Raw genomic sequence first — 11,820 nt, 5'->3', positions numbered from 1 at the left:
ATGACTCTGTATCATAGCTGCTAATTATCCCTACTTAGTGTGCACCTCAGTCTGTGACCCCACGTGTACTTCCCAGTTTGCTGTTTATTATCCGTCCTCCCCGCTTGGATGTTGGTTCCAAGGGCAGGACCTGAGTCTTGTCTTGCTCAGCATTGAATCCCTGGGGCCCAACCCAATGCTTGGCACCCAGTAGGTGTTCAATGACCATTTGTAAAACAGTGAATGAATGAATGAATGAATGGACGTAAACACCCTAATACACACCCACACCCACATGTTTTCCTGCCCTCCTTCTGCAACCCAGACAAGGGGTGCTCCCCCAATATCCTGGTGCCCCAGACATCCCAACACAAGGATCTGCTGAGACCCAGACCCATCTGCAGGATGCTGAGGCCTCAAAACAAGGACACACAGAAGTGGCAAGGCATGAGAGGGGGAAGGAGGAAAAGAGGAAGGGAGAGATGGAGACAGAGGAAGGAGAGAAGAGGTAGACAAAGAGGGGAGAACAAGTTAAACTTGGTGATAATCCCGTGTCTTCTCTTTATTAGTGAAACTAAAAATTACTATTAATACCTGGCCCCTCCCTGGCCCTTTCATCCAGGCTGGTGGGGAAGTTTTGAAGATGAAAGTCAAGGTGGAGGGGGGGCACCTCTCGGATGCAGTTTCAAGGACTTCACAACCATTAATTAAGCTTGGCAGCCCCCTCCAATTACCCCTCCCCCCCCCCACCACCATGCGGTACCACCTGATTCAATGTCTTTCCAGGTGGGAAGCTAGCTGAACAGCCCCGCAGTTGGGGAGGAGGAACTGTCAGCAGAGAGCCAGTCATGAGGGAGGTGCCAGAAAGAGGAACCTCACACCAGGTGGCACTGAAACTCAGGAACCCTGCCCCCAGCTAGAATTACAGCGTGTCCCTGGGGCTGGCCTCCCCGCCCCCACCAGGGGTCTTGTCTCTGGGGCCTACCAGATGGCAGTGGGGGAAGTGCCACTGAGAAGGAGAATCTAACCAGACAAAGAGACAGAGTCAGCATCTCCAGCTTGTCCCCAGAGCCCCAGGGCCACCCAGGCTCGGTCTCTGACACCCTCAGAGGCCGTTTCATTCTTCCACCTCCCTCAAAGAGGCCTCTCCTTTCCAGCAGCCAGGCTCCCCTGCCCACCTGCAGTGATGGGGCCCTTGCTACCTTCCATCGTTGAGCCACGTGGACTGTGGGCTGTGTGACCTCCCCCAATCCCTTGATATGAGTACAGTCTAGAGGCTCCTCAAGTTACACCAGCAGCCCCGGCCTGTCCAGTGAGCCTCCACTGCCTGCCCCCTCTGTCTACTGGGATGTCCCACAGGTAACTCCAAAAGTGACAGGGCCAGGGTGAGCTTTTTTTTTTTTTTTTTTTGAAGTTCATTTATTTTGAGAGAGAGAGAGAGACAGAGACAGCATGAATGGGGGAAGGGGGGGGGGAGAGAGAGAGAGAGAGAGAGAGAGAGAGAGAGAGAGAATCCCAAGCAGGCCCCACACTATCAGCGTGGAGCCCCAAGCAGGGCTCGAACTCATGAACCATGAGATCATGACCTGAGCTGAAATCAAGACTCCAGTGCTTAACTGACGGAGCCACTGAGCTGCCCTCGGGGTGAGCTTTGAAATACACAAATCGGAACGTGCAATGCCCTGCTTATAGCTCCTCACTGCCTTCCCAAGGCACCCTCCTTACCCGGGTTCACCAGGCTCCTGGATTCCTGGATGATCTTACTTCTTTCCCCCTCTTCACTTGCCCCCTCCTCCATGCAATCCCTCACGCTCTTTTCTGCCTTGGCAGCTCTTGGACTAGCTATTTCCTCTAGCTGTGCCTTCTCACCCTTCAGGTCTCTTCCTCAGAGTCCGGTCCCCACCCCCTTCAAGAGAAGGAGCCCACCCCTGTGGCCTTGTTGGGTCTGCCTGTTTCCTTCACAGCACTTACGAAAATCCGTAACAATAAAGTTGTCAGCCAGTTTATTCGTATGTCGTCTGGCCGTCTCCCCTGCTGGATTGTGCCTTCCGGTCTATGCTATATCCATTGCCTTATTGCTCACCAATGCCTAGCACAGTGCATGGCACATAGCAGCACTCAAGGAGTGTGCTGAATGGATAAATGGCCCAGAATCCATATCCTGGTATCACCAACCCATTGGGCTTTGCTCTCCCCTTCAGACTGACCCAGAGCAGGTCCTTTGAAAGCCATTCCTGCAGCGTGGCAAGGTGCAGAGGCTGAGATCCAGATCTGGGGGGCCTGGTGGTAACCTCTATCCACTTACTCCATTCTGAACCAGCCCAGTGACCTTGGGCACATCCCTGACCTTCTCTAGCCTCGGCTTCCCACTCTAGACTCTGAGGACAAAAATCCGAGCTCCTGGTGGTATGCTGAGCACGAAGGGAGAATGTATGCCAAGGCCACATCACAACCATGTCCCAGGTGGATGTCCTGACTGAAGTGCAGATTTACACACACAGACTCACACTCCCCAATCAACTTCTGGGCTCAGAAACTGCAGAGCCCTTCCCTAACACAACAGCATCCCCCATCCTTCCTCCCAGTGTGGAGATCAGGCGCCACCTAGTGGGAAACCTAGGAGGGAGCTGGTACTCAGCCCCTGTTTCACTCAGGGTGGGGGCAGCAGCTCCCTGGGACCTCCCCCACCCCAACCTTGATCTCCTTCCCTGGGCAGCGCTGGGCCTAGGAGCAAACACAGGGGCTGCCCATCCAGGCATTTAGCCTCTCAGCCCCCAGCCCTGGAGCTCACTTCCCACCATGCCCTCCACTCCAGCCACACGGGACTTCACAGAACTTCACAAATGATCCTGAGTGATCCACGTTCTCTACGGACTCAAGACCTTCCCACGGACTAACTTCTCAGCCTGGAAATTCTCCCCAACCCTCTTCTCCCTGTTCTGGCTGATCCCTACTCCCACTCTGGGCATCTACTTGAGTGGCACCTGCCCAGAGGCCCGTGACCAAGCTGAACCTGCCCTCTGTAGCCCCCACGGACACCCCACGTGCCCTGCTCCACATACTCCATGATTTTTGCCTGTATTCCTCCTTCAACAAAGACCTTGACAGAAGCTCTGTAATGCTTCCTTCCGCATGGTAAGTGCTGAGAGGGTCCAGCACCCATGCACTCAGACTGAGGGTGAGTCCTGTGAGCATCAGAAGCAGGCAGGTCACAGCCGATGGAGGATGGAAACTGAGAGTTTCCAGGAAGGACACAGGTACTGCTTTGGGCTGGGCCCCACCTCCAAGGCCTGGTGCCCACTGGGCTAGGAGGCTGTGGGTCTGTGGTGAACTATCTCTTCCTGTCTGGGCCACAGCTTCTTATTCCCACCCTTCCCTTGCTCCCTTTTGCAAAACTAGCCTCCCAGGGGAGCAGAGGATGGAACCCATGAGGAAATTAAAGTATGAACAGTTGCTAAGCATAGGAAGTATGGGGCATTCCAGGCTGGGCTGGAACGCCCAGCAAAGGGCTGGGTTTGGGTTTCTCAGGCCAATGCCCTGCTCTTCGTTTACCTACTCAACAGATATTTAGAAAACACCTGGATCTGAGATTTAAAATAGCTGGGTTCTTTGGAGTGCCTGGAGCGCTTTGGAGCGACTCAGCCGTTTGAATGTCCAACTCTTGATTTCAGCTCAGGTCATGATCCCAGGGTTGTGAGATCGAGCCCCGTGGCATGCTTTGGGCTGAATGCTGAGCATGGGGCCTGCTTGGGATTCTCTCTCTCTCTCTCTCTCTCTCTCTCTCTCTCTCTTGCTTTGCCCCTCTCTCAGGTTCGTGCATGCTCTCTCTTTCTAATAAAAATAAATAAAATATCCAGGCTCTGGAGTCCTGTTGTGTGGGCTCAGGTTCCCACACCACCACTGATGGCTCTTGATCGCTTGCTTGTTTCCTTCATTGTAAAATGAGGGGAACAAAACATTTCTACCTCACAGGGTGATTGAAAGGATTCAATGGGATTATACATGCACCTCGCTTAGTAGAGGGTCCGGCATGCTGTAAATCATTAATGTAGGTGCTGTCATTGCTGTTGCTGTCCAACAAGCAGCTGCAATGTTCAGTCACTAGTCTCTGGGGCCTTTATCTGCCCACCCCACACCCAGGGCCTCCCTTGTCTCTGCTCTCTGGTCCCTGTGGGGCCCTGGCAGCCCCTCCTCGGTCCCCCCCATCCCCAAGTTCGATTCCCTTTCAGCTCCTCAAAGCCTTCTGCTCTCTTCAGGAATTCCAGACCATCAGCAATGAGATTTCTCCTTCCAGTTTCTTCTCTGGATATTCCCGTCTCGTCCTAGGAAACCTGGCCCCCGCCTGAAGACGCTGCATTTCCCTGCAGGCTCCCCAGTGGCCTCCCTGCTATAGAAGTGAGAGAAGGGGGTAGGAACCGCAGGATGTGAGCATGCTGTTCTCCTACTCCTTATTTCCAGGCCATTCCCCTTCCCTCCTCCCTAAAGGACGCCAGTTTTGAATCTTGTCACCACACACGTGTAGCCAGGGAGCATTACTCCCTCAGTGCAGACATCTACCAACCCCTGGGGCACATCCTGCCATCCTCAAGGACTTCTTTACTCTGGACTCAGTTTCATTCTCAGTCAGGCTATCCCTGTTTTAGTTCTTGGTCATCTCAGTTTTCACACAGAGGATGCTGCCATCACCCTGGATCCACTCACTCCAAGGAGCTCCTTCCCCGGCCCATCTGGACCACTCACTCCCATGGTCTTACCACTGCCCGCAACTCCTCTTTGAACCAACATCTCAGTCTCATGCCCCTGGGCTCCTGATCGCCAGCCCAAAGTATCGGCCGGTAACTGACTTCAGCTGTCCCTGGCCCCATTGGGACCTCTGACCTGTTGCCCCCACAGCCTTTAGGGTGTTCCTTAGCCCCTTGACATTCTCATGGCCCCAGTCATCCAGCTTCAATGTCATGCTCAGTCATGGTCACTGTTCTGTGCACTCACCCTCCTTCTCCCGCTGGTCTCTCAAGTTCTCGTTTAGTCCAAACGCACTGTTTATTCCATGCCTGCATCCATGCAGCCGAACGTGGCTGGAAAAAGGCACCAACCACCAACTCAAGGGGACCCTTAATGCTGCCTGGGAATCATCCTCTACTGCCCTGGACCTCGGTGATCGTTTCAAGTCTTCTATCACCTCCAACCTTCCATATCGCTCTGCCCACCCCCAGCCTCATGCCCCTCCCCCAATGAGACTGTTCTCAAGCTCCCACCCACCACACGTGCTCTGCTCCCTGCAGCACCTTCCTTCTGCCTCATTTGCACAGATGCACTACCCGTGCTCCTACCCAAAGCCAATTAATCCCTGCGGGCACTAAAGCCCATCAGATCTCACATGCTCAAGGACGCAGCTCCTTCCTCAAATTTTCACCCCCAGCAGTGTACAAATATCTGTTGTGGGTGCAACCTTAAAAAAGAAAACCCAAAAGAACCTCTTGATCCCATTTCCTCATTCTCTCATCCTCTGCCTTTTGCACGCGTTACCTTCATTTCTTCCTTACATCTACTCCATTTGCACGTTCCCCTGATACACGTGCATGCTGAAACTGCTCTTGTGGAGGTGCCCAGTGCCCTCCGTGTTGTGGCTTCTATGCACATTCTCGGCCTCACCGAGGTAGATGCCTCTCAGCTGCCCACTCCTTTCTCCTTGATTCCCTTTCTTCGCTTGGCTTCTCAGACACGCCCTCCCTCTCGGTTTTCCTCCCATCTTGCTGTTCCCTGCTTCTTTTTCCTTGGCTGTCTCTTTCTCTTATCCCCATGCTCTGATGCCCAGTCCCTGAACTCCCCTTCTCTATCTGCACTCAGCCCCTCGGTGGTCATCAACAGTCTCATGATTTCAAATACCATCCAGATGCTGAAGACGCCGCTCTTCAATTCCAGACCCATCCATCCCCAAAACTTCCTTGGCATCTCCACTTGGATGTGCACTAAACACCTCAGACTCAGGCCTAAGGTTGAACGTCTCATCTTCTCCTAAAAACCAACTCCTCCCTCGGCCTTCCCCATCCTAGGCGATGACCACTCCATCCTTCCAGTTTCTTCTGCCGTAAATGTTGGAATCATTTTTAAAAATTTTTTTGCAATGTTTATTTATTTTTGAGAGGCAGAGACAGAGTGTGAGTGGAGGAGGGGCAGAGAGAGAGGGAGACACAGAATCTGAAACAGGCTCCAGGTTCTGAGCTGTCGGCACAGAGCCCGATGTGGGTCTTGAACTCACGAACCGTGAGATCATGATCTGAGCTGAGGTCGGACACTTAACCAACTGAGCAACCCAGGCGCCCCAGAATCATTTTTGATAATTCTCTTTCTCTTATGTCTCCTGTCTAACCTATCAAGAAATCCTGTTGGATCTACTTCAGAAATATAATGGAATTTTAATCACTTCTTTCTGCCCCCATGGACACCACCTGGGTCTCAGCTACCAGTATCTTTCCCCTCTAAACTGGAACCCTTCCTTCTATGTTACCTCTCACCCCCACCCCTACACCGACCGAGAGTCTATTCTCCACAGAGCATCCTCATTGGTCCTATTAAAACCTAAGTCAGGGGGCACCTGGCTGGCTCAGTCAGTTAAGTGTCTGACTCTTGATTTTGGCTCAGGTCACGATCTCACGGTTTGTGGGATCGAGCCCCACATCAGGCTCCATGCTGACACCATGGAGTCTGCTTGGGATTCTCTCTCCCTCTCTCTCTGCCCCTCCCCCTCCTTGTGTTGTCTCTCTCTCTAAATAAATAAACTTAAAAAAAAATAAGTCAGATTCTGTCCCTCCTCTGCTCAAAACCCTCTGATGGCTCCTTACAGGATAAAAACCAAAGTCCTTGCAATGACCTGAAGGCCTATATGATGTGCCCATACCATCCATTACCTCCCATCACTGCATCTCATCACTGCACCGTGGCTACACTGGCCTTACTGTTCCTGGACTATGCCATGGGCGCTTCACCTGCGGCCTTTGTACATGCTGTTCCCTCTGCCTGCTGTAATCTTCCCTTAGATACTGGCAACACTTGCTCCTTTTCCCGCCTCCCCCCTCTGCTCAAATCTCTCAACAAGGCTACCTTGCCCTCTCGATTTGAATCTGCTATGTGCCCCACCCCTTTCGTGAGAACCCCCCACCCCTGCAATATCCTTTACCTTACTCAACTTTTTCTTCTTTCCGTAGTAACTGATCACCTTGTAACATAATAGAGAATTTATTTAGATATTATGCCTGCCCTTGCTGCCAGAATATAAACCCCAAGAAGGTAGGGATCATTGTCTGCTTTGGTCACAAATGTACCCCAAGCATCTAGAACAGTGCAAGACACATACTAAGAGCCCAATAAGTCTTTTTTTTTTTTAATTTTTTTAATGTTTATTTATTTTGGGGGCGCCTGGGTGGCTCAGTCGGTTAAGCATACAGCTTTGGCTCAGGTCATGATCTCACGGTTTGTGAGTTCGAGCCCTGCATCGGGCTCTGTGCTGACAGCTTAGATCCTGGAGCCTGCTTCGAATTCTGTGTCTCCCTCTCTCTGCTCCTCCCCTGCTCATGCTCTGTCTCTCTCTCTCCTTCAAAAAATAAAAATAAAAACATTTAAAAAAATGTTTATTTATTTTTGAGAGACAAAGCATGAGCAGGGAGGGGCAGAGAGAGAGAAGGAGACACAGAATCCCTCCTAGCAGGCTCTAGGCTCCGAGCTGTCAACACAAAGCCTGACACGGGGCTTGAACTCATAAACCGTGAGATCATGACTTGAGCCGAAGTCGGGCGCTCAACTGACTGAGCCACCCAGGCACCCCTTTAAGTCTTTCTTAGCTTAAATGTCAGTATTATTATATCTCAGAGGTTGGCACAGAGCAAGTACCCAATGAAGACATACGCTTCAATATACATTTTTAAATACCGTTATTATCCCATTTTACAGATGAGAAAACTAAAGCCAAGAAAGGTTACAATTTTTGCCCACAACTAACAACTCTTTGTAGAAACAATACATATGTTGATTAAATAATCAAAGTGGAGTTTGAAAGCAGTGGCTTTGATGATTTGATATGAAGATAAGACTTCCCTATAAAAGAAATAGGTTCTTCTTTTTAAAAAAACAAATATTTGTTTTGTGTTATTTTTTAAAAGTAAGCTCTATGCCCAACTGGGGCTTGAAGTCATGAACCTGAGATCAAAAGTCACATGCTCTACCAACGGAGCCAGCCAGGTGCCCCTAAAAAAAAATAAGTTGTGAAGTAACTGTATGGACTGCCTTCAGCCGTAAGATTAAGCCATTCTCCCTTCATGATGTTTCCCTCACCAAGGTCTGTTTAGTACAACTCTTATCCAAAGCAAGAGCTCACTCCACAATTCTCCAGTCTCCGCTATCATACCTCTTCTATTGGGGAATTTACTACTTGAGAATAAAAAGCCTTCCCTTTTCAGGACTATCAACAGACAATTCACAGAAAATATGCAAATGCTCAAAACAATCCATGACGAAACATCTCACTGTACTAACCATGGAAGAAATACAATACTAAGAGACATAGTTTCTCAGCTAAGCAGAAGTGGAAATTGACATGAACTTTCTGGAGGGCAATTTAGCAACATGTATCAAAATTTCAAATATATATTCCTTTTGACTTCTGGCAATCTACCCTGAGGAAAGAAAGGCACAAGTATGTTCTTGACAGTTTTGTTTACATTTACAAATTTTGTCCCCACCAACAGAGAACTGGTTAAATAATGGTTTGGCTATACAAAGGAATATCAGGTAGTAGTTAAAAATGATACAATACAGCTATGGGACACCTGGGTGGTTCAGCCAGTTGGGCGTCCAACTTTGGCTCATGTCATGATCTCACAGTTTGTGAGTTTGAGTCCAACATCCGGCTCTGTGCTGATAGCTCGGAGCCTGGAGCCTGCTTTGGATTCTGTGTCTCCCTTTCTCTTTGCCCCTCCTCTGCTCGCACTCTGTCTCTCTCTCTCTCTCTCCCTCAAAAATAAACATTAAATAAAATTAAAAAAAAAAATAGGGGCACCTGGGTGGCTCAGTCAGTTAAACATCCGACTTCAGCTCAGGTCATGATCTCACGGTTTGTGAGTTCGAGCCCCGTGATGTGCTCTGTGCTGACAGCTCAGAGCCTGGAGACTGCTTTGGATTCTGTGTCTCCCTCTCTCTCTGCCCCTCCCCGACTTGTACTCTCTCTCTCTCTCTCCCTCTCTCTCAAAAATAAATAAATGTAAAAAAATTTTTTTTTAATTAAAAAAGATACAGCTATTCCTGGTTGCTTGCAAGGAAGAGGATAGGGTTGCCGGGGCAGAGATGAGAGGAAATCTTTTTTTTTTTTTTGCACACTTTTTCATATCTGTTTATAGTCTCTTTATTCTTGTGAATGCACTTAATATTCAAAATAACAAATACAATTTTAAGTATTTGTAAAAAAAAAATGTTGTAGTTCTCTACTATAGTTGTGGGAAGATGTCCACAATGTTGAGGGAAAAAAAGGTTACCAAATGGCATACAGAATATGATTTCACTTACCTAAGACTGTGTGTTTTATGATAAAAATATAGATATAGACAGTTATTTCTGGAATTATGCTCCAATTCAATAATGATAATTTGATAATGGTGGTATCACTAGAAGAAAGAATTTAGACCAGCATACTTCACAGAGCTAGAACAAATAATCCTAAAATTTGTATGGAACCAGAAAAGACCCAGAATAGCCAAAGCGATCTTGAAAAAGAAAACCAAAGCAGGAGGCATCACAACCCCAGACTTTAAGCTATACTACAAAACTGTAATCATCAAGACAGTATGGTACTGGCACAAGAACAGACACTCAGATCAATGGAACAGAATAGAGAACCCAGAAATGGACCCACAAACATATGGCCAACTAATCTTTGACCAAGCAGGAAAGAATATCCAATGGAATAAAGACAGTCTCTTCCGCAAGTGGTGCTGGGAAAACTGGACAGCGACATGCAGAAGAATGAACCTGGACCACTTTCTTACACCATACACAAAAATAAACTCAAAATGGATGAAAGACCTAAATGTAAGACAGGAAGCCATCAAAATCCTCGAGAAGAAAGCAGGCAAAAACCTCTTTGTTCTTGGCCGCAGCAACTTCCTACTCAACACGTCTCCGGAGGCAAGGGAAACAAAAGCAAAAATGAACTACTGGGACCTCATCAAAATAAAAAGCTTCCGCACAGCGAAGGAAACAATCAGCAAAACTAAAAGGCAACTGACAGAATGGGAGAAGGTATTTGCAAATGACATATCAGATAAAGGGTTAGTATCCAAAATCTATAAAGAACTTATCAAACTCAACACCCAAAAGATAAATAATCCGGTGAACAAATGGGCAAAAGACATGAATAGACACTTCTCCAAAGAAGACAGCCAGATGGCCAACCGACACTTGAAAAAATGCTCAACATCACTCATCATCAGGGAAATACAAAGCAAAACAATGAGATACCACCTTACACCTGTCAGAATGGCTCACATTAACAACTTAGGCAATGACAGATGTTGGCGAGGATGAGGAGAAAGAGGATCTATTTTGCATTGTTGGTGGGAATGCAAGCTGGTGCAGCCACTCTGGAAAACAGTATGGAGGTTCCTCAAAAAACTAAAAAGAGAACTACCCTACGACCCAGCAATTGCACTATGAGGCATTTATCCAAGGGATACAGGTGTGCTGTTTTGAAGGGACACATGCACCCCCCTGTTTATAGCAGCACTCGCAACAATAGCCAAAGTATGGAAAGAGCTCAAATGTCCCTCGATGGATGAATGGATAAAGAAAATGTGATACACACACACACACACACACACACACACACACACACACACACAATGGAGTATTACTCGGCAATCAAAAAGAATGAAATCTTGCCATTTGCAACTACATGGATGGAACTGGAGGGTATTATGCTAAGTGAAATTAGTCAGTCAGAGAAAGACAAAAATCATATGACTTCACTCATATGAGGACTTTAAGAGACAAAACAGATGAACATAAGGGAAGGGAAACAAAAATAATATAAAAACAGAAGAGACTCATAAATATGGAGAACAAACTGAGGGTTACTGGAGGGGTTGGAGTGGGGATGGGCTAAATGGGTAAGGGGCACTAAGGAATCTACTCCTGAAATCATTGTTGCACTATATGCTAACTAATTTGGTTGTAAATTTAAAAAAACAAAAAATAAAACAAGTTAATAAAATAAAATAAAATAATATGGTAAATCTATACATGGAATACTACTAAGCAATTAAAAATGAATGAATCGGGGCGCCTGGGTGGCTCAGTCAGTTAAGCAGCCGACTTCAGCTCAGGTCACGATCTCGCGGTCCGTGAGTTCGAGCCCCACGTCAGGCTCTGTGCTGACAGCTCGGAGCCTGGAGCCTGTTTCGGATTCTGTGTCTCCCTCTCTCTGACCCTCCCCCGTTCATGCTCTGTCTCTCTCTGTCTCAAAAATAAATAAACGTTAAAAAAAATTTAAAAAAAAAGTAAAAATGAATGAATCTATTGATATATGTAACAACATGGATGTGTCTCAAGAGAATTATGCTAGGTAAAAAAAAAAAATCTCAGAAGGTCACATACTTGTGATTCCATTTATATAACTTTCTTGAAATAATAAAATTCTGGAGGTGAAAAATAGATCATTGGTTTCCAGAGATTAGGGGTGGTGGTAGAGATGGAGGGACAGAGAGGTGGATGGGACTCTGAAAAGGCAGCACAAGTAGGTTTTGTGGTAATGGAACAGTTCTGTGTGGTAATTGTGATGGTAGCTGCACAGGTGTA

The sequence above is a fragment of the Panthera pardus genome, unplaced genomic scaffold, assembly GCF_024362965.1.
Source record: "Panthera pardus isolate Hobbes unplaced genomic scaffold, ASM2436296v1 HiC_scaffold_2, whole genome shotgun sequence".
In the NCBI taxonomy this organism is placed as follows: domain Eukaryota; kingdom Metazoa; phylum Chordata; class Mammalia; order Carnivora; family Felidae; genus Panthera; species Panthera pardus.
The sequence above is the reverse complement of the archived record's forward strand: the minus strand, read 5'-3'. Positions refer to the sequence as shown.